Here is a 26,567-nt window from a genome sequence, read left to right as displayed (position 1 = left end):
GTTGTCTTTTTTGGTCTCATGGTTTCATTTCAAAATCATGGAGAGAGAATGGACTAATATTTTGGGATCAACAACTGGGTCTGCTTTGTGCATGTTATATTACTAACCAACAGTTTTAATTAATTGGGTGAAAAGTGAATAATTTAATCAACTATTTTCTTTTGATCTTTTTCTCTCCTATTTTTCATACATTATATAAAATACTTTGTTCAATTTCATCCTAAATAAAACATTGTTTGTTTTTATAATTGTGTAAAACAATGTAAATAAACTATAGAAAATATAAAACCCATAATAGTAACTTTTCAGTAAACATTACCTTAAATAATGCTAACATTAATCTACAAATTGATCATAGCCTAATCCTAAACTATGTGTTCATCTAGAACATTGCTTAGTATACAGTTTATGCTCAATACTTATTTCTTGAAAAAAATGAATGAATGAATGAGTGAATAACATAATACTAAAGAGATCTGCTATTATAACCATTTTCCTTAAGAGTTACATTTATATTGGGCCGGCCCCGTGGCTTAGCGCTACTGGCGACCTGGGTTTGGATCCCCGGCACACACCGAGGCACCGCTTCTCCGGCCATGCTGAGGCCACGTCCCACATACAGCAACTATAAGGATGTGCAACTATAACATACAACTATCTACTGGGGCTTTGGGGAAAAAAAAAAAAAAAAAAGGAGGAGGATTGGCAGTAGATGTTAGCTTAGAGGCGGTCTTCCTCAGCAAAAAGAGGAGGATTAGCATGGATGTTAGCTCAGGGCTGATCTTCCTTACAAAAAAATAAAAAAATAAAAAAAATTAAAAGTAAAAAAAAAAGAGTTGCATTTGTATTAACACTAGGTTATGGATTTGAGTCCTTTATTAACCATTCAGATTTCTGAGAGGAGAAAATAAAATATAAGACATACAAATTGAGTCTGCTTAATCTGACAGAGTGATATGATAATAGATAGATTAATTTAGTTTTTATATACATATGGTTTTTATATAGCTTTTATAGTACTATTGAGGATGTGCATAAATTGTTCTCAACAGAATCGTTTTAAATGCATGGGATACCCTAGACCTGGTTTCTCAACCTCAACATTTCAGGCCAGATAATTCTTTGTTGTGAGAGGATATTCTGTGCTTATATGCTGTTTAGCAATATCCCTAGACTCTTCCCACTAGATGTCAATATGACCCAAATCCCTGGTGTGACAGCGAAAAATGTATCCAGACATTGTGAAATGTCCCCTGAGGGACAAAATCACCCCCAGTTGAGAACCACTGTCTTAGACTCAAAGAAGCAAGTAGATGAGTTTAATTCTTGGTTAGTGGAATCTTCAATAGAATCTGAATTCACAAAATATGTAAATGTGATTTCTTTCATAAAATATAATACATGTGAACTCTTGAAGGAGAAGGTACGTATGTGAAATGTGTATAAAAGGAAGCAGTGTTTGCAACATCGACTTTAATATGGCTCTGTGGCAAAGCTTATGAAAATATGTATTCATAAGAAGAAAGCTGGACTTCAGGAAAATGGTAGGGATGAAGCACATTTCCATGGAGGGATAAATGCAAACGTCAGTTTTTCAGAGAATCATGTTAAGATGGGTTCAAATGAGAGAGAACATTGTGATTAAGAGCTGACATGGGTAACTCTCTACTCATTAGGATCCGGTCTCTAGCTACTTTATGTAGCCACTCTGTGCCTTAATCCCCTCAGTGGTAGGAGAAAAACAAGAAAAATACCTATTTTGTATAGGTCTCAGCAGAAGTAAATGAGTTAATATTCTTAAAGCACTTAAAACAGTATCAGGCAATATTTGCCATCTCAGTGTTGTTAAAAACAGTCTGGGAGACCATGAAGAGAGATGCATGTAGGTTGGTGGAGGAGAGCCAAGGTTTCTGGGTGGTAAAAAGTCAAACAAAAAATGGAAAGCATTGGAGGAACTTACATGGTTGAAGGAATGGGCAGGGGACTGTTCAGTAAGATTCAAGGTGTGCAAATGAAAGGTACTGGTCTTGGAGAGAAACTGTACAAACTATTCTTAGCGTAATCCACATGATAATCAAACTGACTAATTCAGCAAAGTACTTTGAAATAGGGAGAAAACAGTCTGACTTTTATGTGGTACAATGTAGACAGTAGATAATGGACAGAATTATTTATTTATTTATTTATTTATTTATTTTTTTTTTTAAAGATTTTATTTATTTATTTTTTTCCCCCAAAGCCCCAGTAGATAGTTGTATGTCATAGCTGCACATCCTTCTAGTTGCTGTATGTGGGACTCGGCCTCAGGATGGACGGAGGAGTGGTGCCTCGGTGCACGCACCGGGATCTGAACCCCGGGCCACCAGCATCAGAGCGCGCGCACTTAACCACCAAGCCACGGGGCCAGCCCCCAGAATTATTTATTTTAACCCAATTTTCCCTACACAATGAAAACTTTTCAATTGTCTCCTACCACCTCAGCCCCTGCTGAAACCATGCCTTCAGACAGACCCAAACAAACTTCACAGGTGCCATTTTTGCTGGCTCAAGGGTTCCTGTTATTCTAACTGCCTGGCTACCGTAGAATACAGAGGAAATATCTAAAGCCCTCCTAAAAACAGTGCGCTCCTCTCCCACTACTTATGAAAGTCTCTCCCACTACTTATGATCTGAAAGTTATTTGAAACTCGCTAACATATTTTCCTCTCTTTAGCCAAACTGTACGAAAGTAGAATAAATTAGCCTAAAAGATTTCAAAATCTGGAATCAGAAATAAATCAGTAGTAAGTTGATTAGCATGTACTTCCTCTCAAATTAATGATAATTTTTTAATTTTAAAATTAAAAAATGAGACAATAAGAGTTTCTGTTTGGGTCATTTTTTTCTGAATTTGAATGAATTATTTTTCTGGCTGGTTGTTGTACCAACTCCCCAATACATACGTTACCAAGAAAAATCCCTCTGAGAATTGCTAAAATGTCTGAGTCAGGTACTGTCAGGGAAGGATTCAACTCAACATAGAAATCCTCAGAAAGGCATTAACACAGCAAGAAATCATTGCCTTAGAACTTCTACAATACCCCCTCAAGTTGGCCCTCAGTTTCTGCTTGAGCATTTTCATTGACAAGGACTTCATTGACCCCTCACGTGCTCTGTTCCTATTTTATGATGACTCAACTCTACCAATGAGGAAGTCTTGACTTAAACTCAGAAAAAAATTTGTCTCCTGGTAGCTTTCACAAGACTTTCCTGTCCTCCTGCTGTCCCTCTGCAAAACAAGTCCTGTACTGCGTTCAACAGCCAGTTTTTCAGATAAAAAAGGATAAGAATCTTATAGTTGCTTCTTCCCTTCTAGCTCAGTCTTCACTTCTTCCAGCGAAAAACCTCCAAAGCCTCCTATTATTCCCAATATGCATAGTGATTATTTGGTCACTTTTGAGAATGAAAAGAGTAGGGACAAATACTAAAACGATGAGTCACTCAGACAACAGGTGTCAACCAGGACCACTAGGACATTTAGTCAACTAATTTATCAGCGGTGATGTGCTGGCAAATGTTAATAATGGGCTCTCTGAGGGAAAAAGGGACTCAATGGTAGAGTTTGCCAATTTCTGTGGTGTAAATACTCCATCATGGCCAATTTCAGGTTACTGACGTGATGGCTCAGAGTGTGGAGTTGGTAAGAGGTGTGCACAGTTGGCTCTTGTGGGCTGGTATGAGCCTGCTCCAGTGCAGCTCTGTATGACAAGCCCTCTTTTAGAATTTGCTCAATGTCCTGGCTGTCCTCTGAACGTCTCTTTTAACATGCCATATATTTTAATTGATAATTGCCGAGGTGTTGTTTGACTAGCCCAGAATCAGTTCAGATTCCACTCGAAATTCCACTTCAAGGATACAATTCCACCAAAATTCAACTTCAAAGCGTCTATGAATGGGGGGAGGGGTACACAAAGTCACAGAGGAAGACTCCACCTTCTAATTTTCGGGTCAGAAAAAGAAAATTGATCTTTAGTGTCTGTACTGGAAATAAAATTGGGCAAAGTTGATATATTAGGGTACATTCTCATTAAATTATATATACCACTAAGCAATTATTATATACCACTAAGCCTCAATTAAAGTCGTCATTTTTTTTTTAATGGAACAGAAAAGAAACCGGGTTTAAAACTGCTGGCTTGTTGAGAGAGATACTGCAAAAAATGATTTAAAGTTTTAAATGTTTCCATATAATCCAGTAAACATTTATTAAGTCCTTATCATGCATTGAGGAAACTATAAACATTCAACTTAAAACTCTACTAATGAAAAACTTGTTTTTATGATTAGTCTTTTTCACTCTTGGATAGGCTCCTTACTTTCTTAAAAGCCATGGATATGTTTGTTTTTGTTCTCCCGTGAATCCATTCTGCAGTAGTTACTTGTGAGTCACATTTCCCCAAGGGTGTAATTTACACCCTTACTCTATTCATACTGAATGCAACTGGTGGTGACAAACTGTGTTAGCATTGAATAGGAGTTAGCAGGAGAAACAAAAATGTTGATTTGGCTTGACCATGGGATCTGCGATGGGGAGAAGTACGAGATAGAGCGGGAGTGGCGAGCAGTATGTGGTAAATCAGATTAAAGAATTTTGATTATTCTAAAGCAGATTAAAGGGCTTTGATCAAGGGAGTAAGACAATCTGATTAACATTTAAGAGAATGTATTCTGGCAGCAGTGGTGAGAATGGATTGACCCGACAACAGATAAGGAGGGCAATAAGGGAGATATTGCATAACCTAGGGGAATAAAGCAAAGGGAACAGTTTAAAGAGATACTTGGGAGTCTGAATCCATAATAATCAGAAATCCATCAGGGAAGGAAGAAGAGGGGAAGGGAAAAGAGGAGTTGAAGAGTCAAGGATGATTCCATGGAAAGGATACAGCTATACAGCTGCAATCAAGTCTATAGGTTGGGTGGCAAGAAGTTTGTGATTTTATTTCCTGATGGTAGAGGAGACAGTTTTAGAGATTTAAAGAGAATGGAAAACATTTGAAATAGTCACTGTAGGGAAGTTGAAAAATATGTTATGTGGGGCTGCATTGAGGGCCCGTTCTTAGTAAAATCGCCCAAGAATCTCATTGAACATGTACATTTTGAAAAGTGTTCCAGATGCCCTCAATAGGTCTTTCCACTTCCCTGTAATGACCTGTTCCTCTAATTTCTAATGAAACCCACCAAATAAAACAAACACTTTTTGATTTAAGAATTTTAACGAGGTACCTCATTCCATTCTTGGTTTCCAGATTGACCACTAAATGGCCTTTATGAAAAAATGGTGAAATTCCCACAAATGCTTGTTCCGAAAACATTTGCTGGAGACCCCCCTTCTGCCCCCCGCTACAAGTCCCTGACATCAGCCAGGAGACAGGAGCGCACATGCAGTGCAATCGAGGCTGTCCTTGTGTGGAACTCTGAAATTTAGTGAAGGAACAAACCCCAGTGAGGTCATGTCTCGTTGGGGATTAAATGGCTAACTCCGATTCTGTGATCATATTAAGAAAAATGCACATAAAATGCCCAGGACTTTTTCCTTTGTTTGATTCAGAAATTAAACTTGCACACGTCATGTCTGCAAAACGAGCATTTCACCGTGTCAGATGCTTTCTTTGATGGTAACAGGATGTAAAAGAGAAGAGAGAACATGCTACCTTCTTCAGCTGGCCGTGTCGTGTTCCCTACTGCATCTCTGGAGTTATGTATTTTAAATGTGGATTTGTCTACACTCTAAAAGGTAAAGTTTATATCCAAAAACCTTAACCAAGTCACTAGCTATAACCTGCTCAACCAGTAGAGCCTACTGAGAGTACTGAGGTCAAAACATATCCTTGATTGCCTAATACCAAGTCATCCCGGTTCTGAGAGACCTGGTTTTCAGTATAGCAGAAAGTGTACATCACTCATATTATGAAGACAATTGCCTTCATTCTCCATATGACATAATACATATATTTTCTTATAATAGTGCTTACTTGGTACTTAATATCTAATCTGAAAAACTATCAAGTTACCAGCAATTTCCAAATCTTTGCTCCAAATGTTCTGTTGTCACATCAGATATAAAAAAGATTGTTCATTTAGAAACATGAGCACCTAGGGCCGGCCCCGTGGCTTAGCGGTTAAGTGCTCGCACTCCGCTACTAGCGGCCCGGGTTCGGATCCTGGGCGCATACCGACGCACTGTTCCGGCCATGCTGAGGCCGCGTCCCACATACAGCAACTAGAAGGATGTGCAGCTATGACCTACAACTATCTACTGGGGCTTTGGGGGAAAAATAAATAAACAAATAAAAAAAATTAAAAAAAAAAAGAAATATGAGCACCTATTTTGATGTAATCATCATAGCTACTATTTATTGAATACACACGTATTACGTACAAGGACTTTGGTAACTGTTTTACAGAAATTATCTGTTTTTTCTGTTTTTGATTTTGTTTTTTTGGTGAGGAAGATTAGCCCTGAGCTAACATCTGTTGCCAAGCCTCCTCTTTTTGCTGAGGAAGATTGGCCCTGGGCCAGCATCTGTGCCCATCTTCCTCTACTTAATATGTGGGATGCCTGCCACAGCATGGCTCGATAAGTGGTGCATAGGTCCACACCTGGGATCCAAACCTGCGAACGCCGGGCTGCCAAGTAGAGCTCATGAACTTAACGACTATGCCACTGGGCCGGCCCCAGAAATTATCTGTTTTAATTTTCAAGCAACCTATAAAATAGGTACTAATGTCACTAGTGACTTTTCAATAAGACTTAAATAGTTTGATAGATTCTCCAAAAGTCTCATTATAAATAAAAGTTATTGGCACGATTAGAATTGAAACTTTCTAATATCAAAGACCACACACTTCTCAGTTAATAAAGTCAAAATAGACCTTCTCAAAGAAATAGAGTCAATTTGGACTAACCACAGGTGAATGTCCTGTTTCCCCTGAGTAGTTTCACAAAGAAAACGACGACCAAAACTAGATAGTATGCAGGAGCAGTGTCAAGCAGTGAGAACTTTGTTGTGATGGCTTAGAAAGAGGACTGAATAACACAAATGCCAAATTATCACAGATCTGGGCTAGGTCAAACCCAATTTTGAACCCGTTTGAACAATTTTTCTGGCTTTCAAAAATATTGGCTCTACGTTTAATATCTAGTGACCCTAAATGATTTTCCTAACTCAGGCTGGGCTCATCTTGCCATTTAAAGATTTCTATATAGAAATAATAATAAACAGCACAGAAATAAACAAAGACCACCCAAATGAGAACAAGCAGGGGCTATCATTCAGAGTTTGCTATAGCAAGGGAGTCAGCCACCATCATTTGCGTTTGGCAGAGACTCAAAGGGAGGCAGAGGAGTGAGAAAATGTTATAGTGAAAAAAGAGAAGGCTTCAGGTATGGTCTGATCAGAGGCTGTTGGCATGGGGAATCTGGAGATGGACTGACCCAAAGCGAGGCATCCTATGTGATTGGTTTGGGAAACATATTTTGCTCTCTCCAGTTGGTTCTAAGCGAGAAGCAGGGGAAAAAATTAGGGAAATTGGAAGTCAGTGTCCAAGTCTTGATCGTTTGGGGCCCATTACCACAAAAATTATGGTTTGTCTTCCCAGGCTACTTTCTATAGAGGTTGTGGGTCAGAGTTGTATTGTCTTATAGGGTCTTGGCCATGGTTCCTTTGTGTATTCAGCCTCCCAAAATAAGCAACACGATATGGTGGTAAATGAATGTCGGACAGCAACCTTACACAAATATGCTTCTTGAACCTATAGTCTCTGTACCAATACTTCTAAATTGAATCATTTGTGAATAAAACCATCCAAATAAATTATTCAGACTCTCCTATTATGTGAGTCAAAATAGGCATTTAATCACTCGTTTTTTTTTCAGGGCAGCTTGGCTTTCTTAGAAATCTAATTATCTATTAGCCAATATATTAAAGCTGGATTGATTTAATTATAATTGAATCTTTCTGATGTCAATGAAAACTATTGTAACAAATACTCAATGATAACGGTTTTTCTGTGGGGAAATTGCACGGCCTTGCAGTATAACATCTTGAGAACAGCTCCTGCCATCTCTCAGGACTGGTAAACTATAGTAAGTTGGATGCATCATGTTCTTGGAAACATGGAATTTTGCCCACTTTGCATTTACTTTCAAGCACAACTCTATTTTAACAGTCCAAAACTATTTTAAACCTAGGGGGGATGGTGTATAAGAAATTTCAGCCTTGTCAAATCTACCAATTCAAATTTGTTTTAGTCACAAAAAGTAAGGCAAATATATTTTGCCATTTTCCCCACCGTTTCTGCTGGCTATATTTCTCTGCCTTATTACCTCATTGGCTAATAACGCGCAGTAAATGGGTGTGGTACTTTAAATATTTTGCCAGCCCGTTCTTTCAGTCTAGATGGTGTCTGTGTATACAATACATACTTTCACTAATTGTTAGCAGCAAGTTCTTTCAACTTCTGCAACTGTCTCAAATTCAAAAACGCAACACTGATTAATCAATAGTATGTACATGTTTCAGCATGTCAATGTTTTCTTTCATAGAAAGATTCATTTGAAATTCTCACCTTTCCACCCTCGTCCACCCCCAACTGCTTGAAAATATTGCTATTGCTGCCATGAAAGTAAGGACCAAAAAACAGCCTTGGCCAAAAGACTTGAGTCACTTATTCCATGCAGACGCTCCTTGAAGTTTACTTTTATTTTCACTTTGACTTTTTCCAAAGCCTTAAGTAAATGCAAATGTTACTATTGTTATTTCTCTTTAGGCTAGGAAGTCTGGAAAATATAGAGGAAGCTTCAGAACACACGGCTGTCTGGGGTGCAAAAAAGTTATGGAAGAAAATCTGAGTCATGAGCTATTGTGTCAATATCCGAATCCCTATTTTCTCCATGTTTATAGGATAACTATTTCTGAGAATACTTCATGTCTTTTACCTTTCCTCAATCCACAGTTAATTTTTCTTTTTGTTTTCCCTTTTTATTTGGCTTTTCCCTTCCTCTTTGTGAAACATGTTCCTCCATCTCGTTTATTATCAGCATTAAAATGGCCTGCTTGCTGACAGCTAATCAAATTCCAACAGTTACAGCAAATTTACAAAAGAACAGTCAAGCCATGACTCTTCAAAGGGACGAAAGATTCAAAACAATAAGTAGAAAAATAAATGCTTCCATCGAGTATTATCTTACCATTCCATGATGGCCAACATAAACTAAAAACACTATGATAGAAAGAATTATTAAGAAAAGGAAAGTGAAGTCATTCTTCATTTCGTTGTGTTTCTCCACTCTTTTCTGAGGAAAGTGGAGACTCGTTTGTCATCATCATCTGTTATGGATTGAATCGTGTTCTCCCAAAAAGATCGTTTCAAGTCCTAACCTCCGGTACCCGTGAATGTGACCTTACTTGGAATTAGGGTCTTGGCAGATGTAATCAAGTTAAAATGAGGTCACTAGGGGAGGCCCTAATCCAATTTGACTGGTGTCCTTATAAGAAGAAGGAACATGCACACAGAGAGAAGGCTGTGTGAGGGGGGAGGCAGAGATGGGAGCGATGCAGCCACAAGCCAAGGAACGCGTGGGGCCACCAGAAGCTGGAAGAGGCAAGCGAGGAGCCTCCCCTGGAGGTTTTGGAGAGAAGGTAGCCTTGATTTCAGACTTCCAGCCTCTGGACTGTGAGAATAACTTTCTGTTTTAAGCCACTCAGTTACAGCAGCCTCAGGAAGCTAATACAGCATCCATACTTGCATGTGAAAGCTTATTGTACATTTTTTAGAACTTTCTTCCTCTCTGAGTTATCTTCTACTATCTTTCAACCTTTGCAAATTTATGGACTAGTAAGTAATTCAATTATTTCCAACTATAAACCTACCTACCTGGCATAAGTCAGGTTCTGAGTTTGTTTTTCTGAAATGCCTTTCTAGACGTTAAGCTTACTCTTAGGTTGCAACATTTAACATAATCAAGAGGTGATGGAAACATTAAAATGTTTGCTCTTCGACTTTACATGGTATCAACACACCACTAGATATATATTTCCTGGGGGGTAAATCTGCTTATATAGTTTATTCCATAATTCTGAATCTATAGGCTAATGGGAGCAAGCATATATTTAGAACATGTTGCTTAAGTTATCGTGATCATATATGGAAACTGAGACTCACAAAACAATAAAAACTAAATTTAAAAAAATTAAGAGTCTGCTTTGGTTCATTCAAACCTGCTTTTAAATAGATATATTAGGCTTCTGTTATTTATGGTGCAGACAAAATTTTAGACTTTTTGGTATTGTAAACACGTGTTTTCCTGGCCTATGAATGAGGCTCTGCTTAAACAAAGCAAGTTACCACCCCTCCCACCTGCCCTAAATTAAAACTCCCCTCCTCCCCAGACCCTCATAGTACTTGACTTATTGACATTATTCACCATATAAGTTCATGAATCCAAGAGTCTCAAATTAAATGTAAATATTACATGAGAGGGTAAAATAAGGAAGCAGTGACACTTCATGGAGTAGGAGACGAGGATGATTCGAGAGTATAGGCTAAAATCAAGCGAAGCATCCCCTAAGTGTCTCATAAAGCCCCACCCTGGTAATAGCAGGAACCTGAATCCCTGCCTGAGACAATAGCAAAGAACTCAGCCTGCAACCAATAGACTAGATGAAACAAAAGCATCAGAAGGAGCATATGAACATGCGAAATGCACCCAATGAATTGGCAACTCAATCTGTAAGTAGGGCTATGTGCCTAAATTAGGTCCATAATTCAGCCCAGAAAAAAGTGCTTGGGAAAATAAAGTCCAAGTGTTTTCATTGACCTCAATTACCCAAATAATGTGTGCAATTTTATCCAGCCAAAGTGTAACAAAGATGATCTGGTTTCTCCTAGCTAAAGGTTTGAGAGAAGGCACAGAGTGTTTTTAGGTAGACCTTTCCCCTTATCAGAGAGCTTTCAAGCCTGTAGAATTTTCTTTCAAGGGATAAACAGAAAACCTGGAACAATTACCCCATTCAATTATAAAATCTCTGCAATCAGCCTTTCTCCCACTGACCCTTTGGACAGAAGCAGAAACAGCAGGTTCTGCCTAGATCGAGTTGCCCTGTTTTACCAGCACACATACTTTGGCAGGAAAATAAGTGATTAAATCCAAGGTGGAGCCTAAAAAAATAAACGCTTGAGCAAATGATTGAACAGCTTTCTTGCAGTGCAATGGGACAGCTGAGGCTGCACAGAAGTGGACTCCACCAGTTCTCTTGTCTAGATCTCCTGGCTTAAAGCAGCAGTGCATCAGGGCGAGACCCAGGGTGAGGGAAGCAGTTCTACTGCTGGAGTTATGAAGTGTTAGCATATCACATTCTGCCTTCTTCTTGAGTGTGATGTAACTAGAGATTCTGAACAGAGTTAGTCAGAGCTATGTGTTCTCTGTAAACACTGGAGTAACTAGCTTTTAATCTTTCTATCTACATATCGATTTGATAAACAGAGATATGATAACCTTTTAAAAATATGTTACATGCAGTTGTAAGTCTAGTTTATAGCTAAATATTTTCCCTTCTTCCTAGTGAGTTAAGCTTATTTTTTAGTGTGCCCTCTGGTTATAGACAACCACAATTATGGAAACCCTGAAGTTTTATACTTTACAGTATAAGGTTTTTTGTTTTTTTTTTTTCTCACTGTCTTCCCCAAGTCAGGAATCCCACCTTGGGAACTATTGAAACAAATAAACCACAAACAGCATGGCTTTGGGTGGTTGTTTCTTTTCAAACTTCAGGAGTCTGGGCATGCGGAGACTGAAATAAAAGCAGACATCCCACTGCTGTCTTTCCTGGTAGTTAACCCTTGTGTAGAGATTATGCAAGACTCTTAATTCAATCTAAAGTCAAAAACTTAGGTGGCCAACTGATGTGGCTTAAATTCCCCAATTCCTGTTACAGAACACCTCTCACCCCCTAATAAAAAAAGTCAAATAAGTGAGGATAGGACAACCCCAAGCATACAGCATAGTGCCTGGCACATGGTGGGTATTTGTCAAGTGTTCTCCACTTTTGTAGGTCCAGGAAGAGGGCAAACAGGGGAATTCATAAGGAGAAATTGGCTTGCTGTGCCTGGTCATACTTCCATATAGCTACCTAAGACCAACTGTCATATATTTTGGTGGACGCCTGCTGAAAAACTTTTTTCACTGAGTTTTTAAATTAAATTTATAGGGGCCGGCCCCGTGGCTTAGTGGTTAGGTGCGCGCGCTCTGCTACTGGAGGCCCGGGTTCGGATCCAGGGCACGCACCAACACACCGCTTGTCCGGCCATGCTGAGGCGGCATCCCACATACAGCAACTAGAAAGGATGTGCAACTATAACATACAACTATCTACTGGGGCCTTGGGGAGAAAAAGGAAAAAAAAAAAATTGAATTTATAGATTTTTGAAACTGAGAACTTTTAAATTACTGAGCCATATTTAGATAGACAAGGTTTAAGTAATTCAAGCCATGGGACTAAAATTGACCACTGAGGAAAGCTATTGTGACACAATTGCCAGAATCACACAAACAACAAATAAAATGGCGGTGACAAGGACAGAGGTCACGTCCTGTCCCTGATCTTTTATTCAAGTTCCCACTAGAAAAAAATCACCGGGCTTCTTTTTTATTTCTTTTCAATGGCAGCCACTAACTACTTCAAATATAGCCAATGTGTACCATCCAGTTTACCCATAAGTTAGAAATAATCATCTCTTCCGGGTTTAGAAATAGTACTGCACCCAAGAAAGAACACTTCACTTCTGTTCTCTTGGAGGACCAAGTTGATTGAATGAGTTGGAATTAACCCTTGCAATAAAATTCAATCCCTTGGGAATGTCAACATTTCTAAGATGCCTATCTACTATGTGTTAGTTTCATATTCATTGCCCTGATCCTCATAAGAGCTCTATGGCATAGGTATCATTGACCCAATTGAAAGAGAAAACAGAACTTCTATAGTGGTGAAGTGCCTTGGCCTACAGCACTGGTTTTCAAACCTTAACGTCTGTCAGAATCACCTGGGAGGGTTTAAAGAAACAGATATGCTGGACTTCAGGCCCAGAGTTGCTTTTATTCAGTAGGGCTGAGGTTGAGCCTAAGAATCTGCATTTTTTAGACCTTCCCAGGTGATTCTAATGCTGCTAGTGCTGGATCACACTTTGAGAACCACTAGCCTGAATCACATAAGTCGTAAGTAGCAGAGCCTAGATTAAAACCCAGGTCTATCTGATTCTAAAATGCAAACTTATGCCACGCTAGAAGGCACCCGTTAGCCTCTTAAGATTTCTTGACTGCAGAGATGGAAGAGGAGACAATACACTACAGTAGCTGGATGGTGTGTGAAAGAGAAATGGGTCTGGAGTCAAAACCCTGGAGTTTGAGTTCTCTTGTCTGCCATGCACCAGCAATCACTTAATTTACTTGGTCCTTAGTGTTTCCATCGCTATAATAAGAATTCTACTAGTATTACTCTCACCACTCTTTCAGAGTTGTTTTGAAGATATAATTGATGTAAAATAATTTTCTAAGCTTTGAAGTGCTACCACAAATGTTGTTTGTTATTTTCATTAGGAATCAAATCAAAAAAAGAGTAAAGATGAACAAAACAAGAAAAACAAAAATATGCCGGTGGATGATCTGGTCTTTAGTTTAAAAGCTGAGACTACGTAAAAGGAAATACCAAACACAACACAGAAGTTTATTAGAACCTTCAGGAGTTCAGTGATCTTTAACATGAATGCACCAACAGTGGTAAGGGTAGGGCAAGTGCCAAATTTTTTCCAATAGCGTTTTTGTCAACTTAAAAAATAAACATCCTATTTCTTTCTTTAGGAGACATTTTTTTGAAGAATGTTGAAAAATGATTAATAAATTATTTTTTGAATAGCAAAAATTTAGCATTAATAGCTTTCTTTCTCAAAAGTGTAGTTTTATTTCATAAAATACTGAAAATATTTTACTTTCAAAAAGATAATTTTATTATGCTGATCATTGGCTTTTGTCTGATGCTCTTTCTGAAAATATAAATTTGACTTCATTTGTAATACACGGCTGAACCAATGACATACAGGATTTGCTACGCAATGAATGGTGAACACAAGTGATTCACATCACTGTTACTCTTTATTAAGTAATTTTAATACAGGAATAAAAATGAAGATTGCTTCTACTTTCTCCATTAAAATTCTCATTGTAACTATTTGCATATCAAGAGCAGTAATTTCTAACTAATGAAGTTAATATTCACTGGCACAAAGAAAAGAGGCTATTCTATATTGGATTAATTAAGAAGAAACTTTCTACTCTAAACTAAGAAATCTGTCAAGGCCCATCGGGCTCTGCTTTTATCTACATTTTTTTTCCTCAAACAAATGGCTTATTTGGTATTAAAGCCAACAGACTTCCGTATATCATTAGGACCATCAAGAACAATGGCGTTTTCTCCCATCAATGAAGTATTGCTTTCCTTAGATTGAATATTATACTTGCTCAGTGAAGTGAAATCCTTATTGATTTATGTTGGTAGAATTCTGTTTGTGTTTATTAGCTCTTGATGAAAATGACAAATCCCTAAGCTGGTGCCGCTGGGGTTCTGCCCATTAGATAGAGTGCAGATATCTCCTTTTCTGTTTCTGATTTGCTTGTTTTTATTCTTTAAATGCCTTGATAGAGAAAATGCAATTTAATGCTTGGCATGCAAAATAGAATACTTCAAAAAAATCAATAGTCAGAGAGCAGGATTCAGGTGGTAGGATTTGATTCTATTTTATAATTTCAATGCCTGAGCATTTCTCAGTCTTTCACTTTGAGTTGTGTACAAAGGTTTCTTGACTGCTGGGTATATAATCCAAATTATGTGTGAATATAATTTATCATCTCTAATAATCACACAGATATGAATTTATGGGGAATTGAGTTTCTTTAGATTAATAGTTAAAGACACATACTATAGAGAAAGACGATCCAAAATCAGACATTTACTAGCTGTGTGACCTTGGGCACATTACACGGCCTCTCTGTGCCTCTGTTTCCTTATCTGTAAAAATGAGTTTCCATTATGAGGATGGAAGGACTAATATTTGTAAAACACTTAGAATGATGCACAGCATGTAGCTGGCATCCTGTGTTTGTAAATAAAAATCAGTCGGGCAGCTGGCCCAGTGGAGTAGTGCTTAAGTGCACATGCTCCACTTCAGCTGCCCGGGATTCGCAGGTTTGGATCCTGGGCGCCTACCTATGCACCGTTCACCAGGACATGCTGTGGCGGCGTCCCACATACAAAATAGAGGAAGATGGGCACAGACGTTAGCTCATGGCCAATTTTCCTCACCAAAAAAAAAAAAAAATCATTGAAAATATTATTTCTGCTGTGAAATGAGATATGTTTCTTTGTTATTGGTAGGTGAAATGCTTCATAAGTGTCTCCATGGTAGTTTTCTATCATTCATAGAAGATTCAGCAGACATATCTTCTTTTTATGACTTTAGTAACAGAATGTTTGGGATGTAGAACCAAATCCTTCAAAGAAATGATGAGGCCGTCTATCATTGTGACACTATCTCTGTGACATGCAAAGAAAACATGAAGTCTTTGAAATATACATCTACCCAACTACTCAGCATCAAAGGAAGAGAGACTGAGGCAGAAGATCAAGGTGAAAGAGTTAGTCTAACATAATCTAATAAAGAAATAGCAGGGAAAAGCTATAGAAGATGGTGCCGATAAAGGAGTAGTTTTCATAATACAGTTTTAGCATAACATTTTGAAGCTATTTCCTATCTTCAATGCTTTTTTCAAAATCAATGGCCAAGGAATCAATGGTCAAGGTTAACATATCTCTGTTATTTTTCTCAGCTTAAAATTGGGGTAAGTTGTACTTAAGTGGGACAAACATCATCTCTGTGGATAAATGGTTGGTGATTTGAATAGGCAGAAGTAATGACGAACGAAAGGCTCCGGGTTAGCGTAGAGACTTGGTTGCTATCCATTCAGCACCACCACTCTACAAAGTGAAATAAAGACAAAGACCAGAGGCTCATAGGGAATCCCAACTTATTAAAATATCTAGAGTAAATGTATTTCTCAGTGTTTACTTTTAAAAATAGAGGTAATCTAAAGTCAAATGGCCAAAATGAGATTCTGAAAATCCATAAAAAATTTAACACTTTCGAAGCTTATTCATGTGCATTAATATCACTTTATGCTTGTAAAAGAGGCTCAATCATCAGGGTTTGATTAGGAAGCGGAACCACTAGGAAAATTCATATTTATTTTATAGACGAGGAAACTGATGATAAAGAGTTTCTTACTATCAAATAATAATAAATGTATAATGCTAGTAAGACTGAAGACTTCTGACTTCGAGCCCAATGTTCTTTGCACTGCACCACGATGCCTCTTTTAGTCTATCTACTTATCCTTCGGTTCACAGAGGAACTGAGCCTTTGTAGGTGCATTCTTAAAACCACCTTAAGCACTCTATCCAGGTGTGAAAAGATATTCTGACCACCTACTCCACACAAAGTGGCATTAAGTTAACACTAATGCAGTTTAGGACAATAAAAGACAAGGAAAGCTCAACTTCAGAGGAAAATAGAACCCTGATAAGCAATTATCAGATTCTTTGTGTTAGAGATAGTTTTATTTATTGGAAAAACCTACCTGGCATCAGAACAAAAGAGTCCTCTATAAAGTAGGAAAACATCACCAATTTGCTTCTTTTACCTCTTCTCTGCTCTCCACGTTTCCTATTAAACCCTTCTCATTTTCCAGAATCAGTCTCAGGTAATGGGAAACTAGCTCAGTTTTAGAACTATAGTCCCGAGTGATTCTGGGGAGAAGGGTGAACACTATGAGCGTCCTTCCATGTAAGACACTACCTAGGTCATACCTACTCCTTTACCTCATTTATTACCACTCTGTCTCCATCCTCACACCAAGAACCCAGCATGCCGGTCACATGGAACTTCTCACATTTTCCCAAACATGTTAAATTCTTTATAAATTAGGCAGACATCTCTCTTTCTTCAAGCTAAAACACAAGTATTATTTCCACTGTAAAGCTTCCCTCAATTCCCCAGGCACAGTTGGTTTTTCTGCCCACGTTCTCCTTTGCTAGGCTTTGACTTTTCCAACAGTGAGGAACTGATGGATTTATCTTTACATACCTGGTGCCCAATGGAATGAGTATTGTACACCTACTTAGAAGAAAGGAGGTGCCATTGTCCAATTCCTGAAACCAAAGTGTAAAAGATGACAACGTTCTGTTTACTGGCAGTGGGTTTACTGAATGCTAGTATTTTGATGCCTAAAATAACCAAGTCCATAAAACTGTACTAATGGTATAGTGATGATCACGATATTACTCTGTGCATAATTAATAGTCATGTATTTGCCACGCAAAAAGAAGCGTGGTGACTCTGAAGAGCTAACGTTTACAGGACACAATTTTGGACTTCTCCGTCTCACCCCCTGTGCTTCTGTTGCACAAGCTGCTCCAACAGTTCACAAATTCCACGCACACCTGGAGAAATGGTGTCTACTCTTTACACCAGCAAAGAACAGGCATGAGTTGATATAATGGTGCAGGAGAAGCATGCAAAAAATATTCTGCCTATTGCAATATGATGCATTGAAGCATTGTCCTGATTTGATTCCCACTGCTCTTGATTCCCGTGAGTAACGCACAGCATATTTTGCTTCTGTTTGATTTTTTTGGAGTCTGCTTGTTTGTGATTTTGCTTTGTTCAGTTTCATTTCTCTGAACATTTCTTTAGCTTTTAAACTCCTAATGCAAATGGTGTAATCTTATCTTCAGCTCAATATTGTTATCTGATACAGTTAAATAAAATTTTAGTCACAAGGAAATGAAACCACCTTCTATTCCCACAAAGCCTAAATTTAAATATGTGTAACTCATAAGTCTTAGATAATTTGCTCAAATTAGCCATACCGTTTTCTCCTTGAGTGTTATCTAACCACCCACAAGTTGACTCAATTCTGACCCAAACAAAAGGCAAGCTAAACATACAAAAGGAGCAGGCTTCTTGATGTGACAGTCCTGGCATACACCTCATAGTCTCTAATGTTCTGGCACCTTCTCAAATTTTAGTTGCAAGTCTAGGGAAGGATTGTACTGGACCATCTATAAATAGAACTCAATAGTACATTACGAGAATACTGAAAGGTCAGTTAACCTCATAGCTCATCAGGGGTGGCTGAGTATGTCTTTCAGGTAAGTGCTAGTTGGTGAGAGCTATTAAGCTCTTGTTCAGCAGACTCAATGTTCTGGCTTCTGTATAGGAGAACTTTGAAGCAGAGATCTATTGAACAATTTTTGTGGTCCAGCCATTACACCAGGTGCCTTGTTTTGTGAGGTTACCTTGGAATTATTTTCCCAAAGTAGAGACAGAATGTCCTGAATTACCCATTGTTTGGAACAGTCTCACACGAGATGAGAAGAGTACATAGTTGCGAAAAGATTGGCCATGTTTGTGAGTGAGTAGATATTTTTCTGAGGCAGAGCCAACTAACTAATCAAGTAGTAACCTAACCCAAGAATTTAGTCTCACAAAAATCATCCTTTAATAGTGCTTCTCAAAATTTTCCACTAGAAAAAACCTAAAAAAACAGAAGAGAAATGAGCACATTACCCTTACTCCCACCCCAAATCCTGGGGAATGTGAGACAATAACACAAAGCAGTGGGCCCAAGCTCGAAATATTTCAGTCTTATGATTTTTCTTTACAATATATGCAATATACAGTATATATTACTACAATATATAGCACGTATAGTATATGCTAGTTTTAAATTCTTATATACTTATATATGCATATATCAGAATACCTGTGTTACAAAAATAATGATTTAAACTGCTTATCAGTTAAATTATTTAATTCCTCCTATGCTCCATCCAAATTGTTGAGTTAAATGAATGCTTCTAAAAGGTACACCACATTTATCTTGTGGCTTCTCATAGCTCCTGGCAGGAAGCTACTACTATGGACACAGTTATTGGAGGCAGGACTCATACACATGAAAAATAAACTACACGAAAATATAGGAGAGAATATATAATAGCTGAAGTATATGGCATAGAAAGTGAAGTTAATGGAAGAGGAGACAATGCCATTAGAAGGCTGGACTGTGGAGTCTTTTAAAATAATTTGTTCTTTGTCTCAAGTAAAAGAAATCATTTTCTCTTTGACCAAATTGCATTAATAAAAAGCTGTAGCACTAAAAATGCTAAATTTTATGGAATTTAACATGTATATAACTAGTAAAGTACAGTTCTTAATTTCTTTTACAGAAACTGAAGCTTCAATCTTATAATGTTTAATCACTGTATGGCAAAATACAATCAGGGTGAAAATGCCCTATGTTACTGTGATGGTTAATTGTTATGTATCAACTTGGCCGAGCTACGGTGCCTAGTTGTTTGGTCAGACACCATTTTGGATGTTGTTGTGAAGATATTTGTTAGATGTGATTAACATTTACAATTTGTAGACTTTGAGTAAAGCAGATGACACTCCCTAATGTGGCGTGGCTTCATCCAATCAGTTGAAGGTATTAAGAGCAAAGACTGAGATCTCCCAAAGGAGAAGCAATTCTGCCTCAAGACTGCAACATAGAAACTCTGCCTGAGTTTCCTGCCTGCTGGCCTATCCTACAAATTTTGGACTCAAGAGTGTAATATCAACTCTTACCTTAATTTCTGGCCTGCTGGTCTACCCTACAGATTTCAGACTTGCCAGCCCCACAGTCATGTGAACTATTCCTTAGAATAAATCTCTGTCTCTTTATATATACCTCATTGGTTCTGTTTCTCTGGAGAACCCTGACTAATAGTTACCAAACTATAGAGGAAAGAAGACAATAATCATAAGAGAACTGTCAGAGTGAGCTTCTGGCAACAGAAAATCTTGTAAAAGAGTTCATAGTAAAAACAATATTTCAGTGTCTAAAAGTTTTGAATTCCAAAAGCACACCCAAGACAACACCAACACGCCTCAAACTTGACTATCGCCCTACTGCTTTCCTGACAAAGAGTTCAGTTGGTTGGTGTGCTAATCATGTCTTATGCTATCATGGTACTATGCGTTGAATTTCCCTTAATTATTTGTAGATCTGCTTTTTTCTGCCACACTGAGGGCAGGGACCAGGTCTTTGTCATCTCTGTATCCAAACTTAAGAAATGGTTATTGACTGCATGGGAACATGGTTCGCATTTAAAATGGAATATAATGAAAAATTAAAATTCACCATAATGAAATATGTTTTTGGTCAGGTTCGCTAGAACATACGTTTTTATTTTTTTTAAAAAAAGAAGGAATAACTGAATGTTTGTTTTTAAGTTAAAAGAACAAATCTTATGGAATATAATCTAAGGCCGGCCACGTAACCATTTGAATTCTTAATACTATACTCATATAAGTAAAATAAAATTAGTAATTGAGGTGATATTTCTGGAACTTAAGGTAAAAATCACCTTCTTTATGTAGAATTGTTGGATAAATCTAATTTGGGGCTGTTTCTTACTCAGAAGATTGACTTTTTTCAATTTTCCTTTGCATCTGTGGACAGTTTCAGGTCTATTTTTGGGAGAGACTGAATGTGGAGACAAGGTAACTAGAATAAGTTGTATTTACAAGTGGAAAGCCTCTTTAAAATGCTATATATGTTTTGCATCTGAATCCTTGATTTTAGAGTAGAAAACAAACCCTGGAGTGACAGGAGGAAAAAAAATTGATCCCATTTTTTTCTCTTAAGAGCAACTATCAGAAAAATAAAGTCATCTACCCCTTATGTTTAGATAACTGCAAGGCTAGGGCACATATGGCCTAACGAATGATGATGAAAAGAATTCTCCTCCAAGTCTGCTGAGGCTGGCCTGTGAAGAAAGCAGGATGCAACTGCTTAGGAATCCCCGCATAGGAATCTTTCAATGCAATGCATTTCTGAGTGTAGAGAAGCCATTTTTATCCCGAAGCTGAACTCTCAGGCCTAGAAACTTTAACCGTACACCTATCTGAGTTTATTTCAACCTTCTGTGTTTATTTTCAACAGATGCTATGGACTGAATGTTTGTGTCCTCCCCAAATTCATATGTAGAATCCTAACCGCCAGTGTGACGGTATTAGGAGGTGGGGCTTTTGGGAGGTGATCAGGTCATGAGACTGTAGCCCTCATGAATGGCATTAGGGCCCTTATAAAAGAGACCCCAGGGAGCTCTCTTGCCGCTTCTGCCATGGGAGGACACAGTGAGAAGACAGGCCTCTGTGAACCAGGAAGTGGGTCTCACCAGACACCAAATGTACTAACACCTTGATCTTGGACGTCCAGCTTCCAAAACTATGAGAAATAAATGTCTGTTGTTTAAGCCCCCCAGTCTACGGTATTTTGGGTACAGCAGGCTGAATGGAATAAGACAATATGTATCTCAGAAGGACTGTTTTTTTACAGCCCTATTCCATGGTTACCAACAAAGGGACCATTTGAAGATGCTAAGACTGATGGATGACTTGCTGGTCATTAATCGCTAAAATCAGAGAGAAGAGCACATTCTAATCAGGAGAGAGGCATTTGGAGAAAGACTTCTAATACTGTTTACTGCCTGAGAATTCTACTTTTGCTTTGTAGTTGCCTGTCTGCTGGCAACATCTGGGATGAGCCAAATAGGGCCTGGTTTCTGTGTTGATGAGATTTGTGTGTTCCTTACAAGGAACTCTCATTTGGTGAGTAGGTCATTAGCCTTAGCACGGTCTTGATATTAAGATATCTTTTCATTATTCCATTGGTCAACTAGAGAAGCCATGTCTTCATTTGCCCTCATCCCCACTTCTGTATTTTGTTCATCCACATTACCCGCCTGCCATCCATGATGCTCTTCCTCATTATCTCTCTGCCTGCTCAAATCTACACCTTCCCCGGTCTTTTATAACATCTCAAAAAACCATCTCTGACATGTCTAGCTTGCAGAATCGTCTCCACCTTGGAAAAAATTCTGGCACATTACATGACTTCATCTATTGCTATTCTTCCCCTCGCAACTTTGCTTCAGCCACACTGGTCTCCTTACTGTTTCTCGAACATGCCAGGTACACTCAGAGTTCCATCTACCTGAACAGCTCTTCTCTAAGGTATCCGTATTGCTCACTTCCTCACCACCTCCAGGTCTTTGATCAATATCACTTACTTAGTGAAGCCCTCTATGGCTGTGGTAGGCAGCTTTGAGGATGGCTCCCAATGATCCCGCATCCTGATGTTCATGCTCTTGTGGAATCCCCTCCCCCTGTGTGTTGGCTGGAATACATAACTCACTTCTAACGAATAGAACATGGCCATACTGAGGGGAATGTCTCGTTCAAGATTGGGTTAGAAAAAGACTCTGTCTTCTGTCTTGCTTACTTCCTTGCTTGTTCTAATGGAAACCAGCTGCCACGTTGTGACCTATTTTATGGAGAGGCCCATGTGTCAAGGAACTGAAGGAGGACTCTAGCCAATAACTAGTGGAGAACTGACGTCCCTCCATCCAACTGCCCCAAAGGAACCAAATCCTGCCAACTACCATGTGATTGAGCTTGGAGGAGAATCCTCCCCTAGGCGAGGCTTGAGATGACTGCAGGCCCAGTGGATGCTCTGACTGCAGCACATGAGAGACCCTCATCCAGAGGACCCAGATAAGCCTAGATTCCTGACCCACAAAAACTGTGAGCTAACAAGTGCTTGTTGTTCTAAGACACAGTTTTGGGGTAACTTGTTACATGGCAATAGATAACTAACACAGTACTCTCCTCCTCCACCCGCCACATAATTCCTTCTCCCTTTTGTTTTCCTCCATACTACTTATCACCATTGACAAGCTATTTATTTTACTTATTGATAGTCTCCCCCAACATCTACTAAAAGGTAAGATACATGAAGGCAGGAATTTTGTCTTTTTCTTTGCATCAGTATATCCTTAATGTCTAATCAATGCCTGGCACAGAGTAGTCAATCAGTAAATATTTGTTGAATACATGAAATATCATAGTACTCAATGACAAATCATCTGTTTTTCCTCCTCCTCCAGGCTTAAGTTCCTAAAGAAAATGGTTTCATTGTAATACACAATCTCCCACCCAATCCTCAGGCTTTAGGACTTTTTTGTCATTTAATACATATTTGCTGAAAGGATCAATCAATGAATAAATTAAAGAAAAATATCTTCTTGCTAATAATAGTACCAAATCAAATCAGGGAAATGACCAGATGACCCATTATCTTGATGTCAGTGTCTTACAGCAGTCAAAGACTTGAGACTATGGTGGCCAAAAAAAGGAAAAAAAATCAGAATTCTCGAGTTTCTTTTTTCGCAGACAAAATGTAAGTCATTGCTCTCTTAAAAATATTAACTTATTTCTTACCCGTTATTCAAAAAGAATGATACTAGTGGGAAAAACAAATAACAAAATTTCCTCCACCGTGAAAGAACCGCTTTTATCAATGTGACATGATTGTATATGCCTAGAAAAGAAGCACAGTGTCAGTCATCAATTTATAAAAAGAATCAGGGTACATTCTTGAGGGCTAAGACTTCAGCCATGTAGAGTGATAGAGCTACCAGCAATGATAGGCACCCAATTGGTTTGTTGAAACCAACATTCATGGAGAAAGCATCACAGGTTCAAGGGAGAGGGTATTGATGGCCCATCTGGATTCTCAGCCACATCCACACACAATGGTCACATGTGAGAGATCTTTTGGGCGCATTTCCTCCTTGCCCTTTGTGTCACGTCTAATAACTCTCAGTATCATCGTATTAAAAAGATATGGTGTTGGGGCTGGCCCGGTGGCGCAAGCAGTTAAGTGTGCGCGCTCTGCTGCGGCGGCCCGGGGTTCGCCGGTTCGGATCCTGGGCACGCACTGACGCACCGCTTGGCAAGCCATGCTGAGGTGGCGTCCCATATAAAGTGGAGGAAGATGGGCATGGATGTTAGCCCAGGGCTGGTCTTCCTCAGCAAAAAGAGGAGGATTGGCAGATGTTAGCTCAGGGCGGATCTTCCTCACAAAAAATAAAAAAATAAAAAAAATAAAAGATAGGGTGTTGTGCAGGTATGGGAAGCACATGCATTTTGGAATTCAGACAAGACCGAGTTTGATTCTTAAACTCGAAGAAGTTACATGGCTTTCCCAAGACTTCCCCAGCCAGAAAGTGGAAAATCTAAGCTTTATCTATAAAATGAATATAATAGCTTCTTTCAAAGTTAAGATGAAGATCTGACGAATATAGTATTTAAGCATCCAGAACATAGTAAGCACTAAAATGCTTTTTTCTCCACCCTATCACAAAATATTTATAGTCTATGTGATGCCTGAAATAATGAAATTTTCCATCCGCTATTCCTAAAGTTAGAGTTGAGGCCACTTTTCCTAGAACAAGGAAGTATCCTAGAACAAGAAAAGTAACATAGAATACTTGAGGATGAACTCATAGGGGACAAAAGATGAACAGTTTCTTCAAATGGGGAGTTTTACAAATTCAAAAAATAAAAGGTTCCACTAAATAATATGGTTGTTTTGGTACCAAACATTTACTCCGAATATCCTCTATACATCAACCATTTTCCACAAATAGCCAATTCCTAATTTTCAACTAATTTATGTCCAAGTCTTAACTTGGACTCACCACTAACATGTATAATGGAACAAATATATTTTTTTAATGTCCTTGAAAACTCTTGTTCTCTTAAAAGTCAAAATATACTCATTTAGGAAAATGCATCAAAATAGCATATTGAGTGCTCCTCCCACTCCAGTCTTTTCTCCCAGTTATAAATGTTGTCATGGTCTTGTTTTGTATGAGACTAACGTCTTGGATTTACCACAATTCTCGTGTTCTAGAAATAGACTTAAGCAGGAATTACATCTATCAGTTACTCTAGTTCTCTCCTGTCTGTCTCTTTCTCTTCTTCTGTCTCTATCTCTCTGTCTCTCTCTCCCTCCCTCTTTTTCTCTCTCTGCTGATTTGAATTGATTGAACTCTGGGCTTTTAAACCTCTTTTTGGCTTAACTTCAGGAACTCCTTAAATGGTATTCTACAAAACAGCTGTGGTTTAGGCACTTCATGTCACTTTATTGGTTAAAACCTGGCATAGAGAGTGGTTTGCCTACATTTTCCAAAGTAAAGTGGCAAAGATACATTAATTTTTTTTTTTTCCTTAAGGATCTGACTCTTGTAGCTATAAGGGTAACACTCAGCAGAAATACTCCAGTCCTATTTTCCTAAAGACCTTTCACTTCATATGACTATATAAGAGTATAATGCATGTGATCAAAATCCATCTGGTTTATAGAAAAATGCTGGTTTACCACCTACATCCACCAACGAGGGAAATAATTCAACTATATATGTTAGAGAATTCATGGTATCCAGAGAGCAAGGATCAACAAGTCCACACTTTCCTGAATAAATACTCAAGGACAGAAGTTCTAACATTTTTCGGACAGGAAAAAATGCTTCAGAGAGATTAAGGTGAACACAACAGGAGGAAATTCTCTACTTCTAATTTATGTTAAGATCAGTCTAGAAAAATTGATTTTTAAATTTTCTCTCATATCATTATATACAATTCTCAGAAAAAATTAACCTATTTTTCTTGAAGTTTTTTTAGGGGATATATAAATGCATATTTCAATGATTGAAGCTGTATATTCATAAATGAATACACACATACAAGATGTAAAAATTTGCTTTTGAAAGAAATCGTGGAATACTCCATCTGATATTGAACATGGAGTATGATGAAGTCACTTTTAGATATCTACATATATAGTGGCATGTAAGATCTGTTTAATAAACTCTGTAAGAACTGATTTGAAACTACTTTTGACCAAAGCTTCAAAAGAACTCAAAGAATATAACACACTGACTCCTACTTAATGCACTTGGATAGGAAATTAAATTATCTTAATTGCATTTAATTCAACATTGATATTTACATTGCTAGACACAGAGCATTGCTGCTCCCTAAACAAAGAGGCCAACATGAGCAAAATATAGGCTGAATGACTTTGTATAGTAACAAAAATAGAGCAATGCTTACCTTTATTCACTGTCCCCATAGAGGATCTATGAGCTAGGTGCTCACAGCTGGGCAATGGTAAAAATGTTCTGTAGTTAATAATAAAAGGAAGAAAGGCTCCGGACACCAAGAATCTGGGTTAACCATTGACACTGGTTTGTTCCTCCGGTTCCACCCTGGGAATCTACATAGGTAGCCCTTGGCATCTTATAAAGCAGGTGATAGCCGGTCAGCTGAGACTGAGGTTACCTCACCGCCTCTCTACCTCTGGAGGAGGTACAGTGTGAAGGTCATTCAGGCATGCCCCGACTAAGTTTTCATTCCCTCAGGAGTACAAAGAAGGAATTTTCCTGGACCAGAAATATGCTCACCAATGCCAGTAAGTGAGTCAAATATTTACAAATAGGGATGTTGGAAGGTAGTCTACAGAAATGCCC

The 26,567-nt window shown here is 38.3% G+C and overlaps 1 protein-coding gene across 1 annotated transcript in view; it reads right to left on the bottom strand.

The window, feature by feature from the left end:
* The window catches only part of KCNJ16 (potassium inwardly rectifying channel subfamily J member 16), a 52,345-nt gene extending 26,098 nt beyond the window's left edge, over positions 1-26,247 (bottom strand). Inside the window, exon 1 of the mRNA XM_087441491.1 lies at positions 26,152-26,247. The gene's annotated coding sequence lies outside the window, so the exon portion shown is untranslated. The remainder of the gene's footprint in view (positions 1-26,151) is intronic.
* Between the last annotated feature and the right edge of the window lie 320 nt (positions 26,248-26,567).

Source organism: Ceratotherium simum, chromosome 16, assembly GCF_057802395.1.
Source record: "Ceratotherium simum simum isolate JZ-2026a chromosome 16, ASM5780239v1, whole genome shotgun sequence".
Classification (NCBI taxonomy): Eukaryota; Metazoa; Chordata; class Mammalia; order Perissodactyla; family Rhinocerotidae; genus Ceratotherium; species Ceratotherium simum.
The sequence above is the reverse complement of the archived record's forward strand: the minus strand, read 5'-3'. Positions and strand labels throughout refer to the sequence as shown.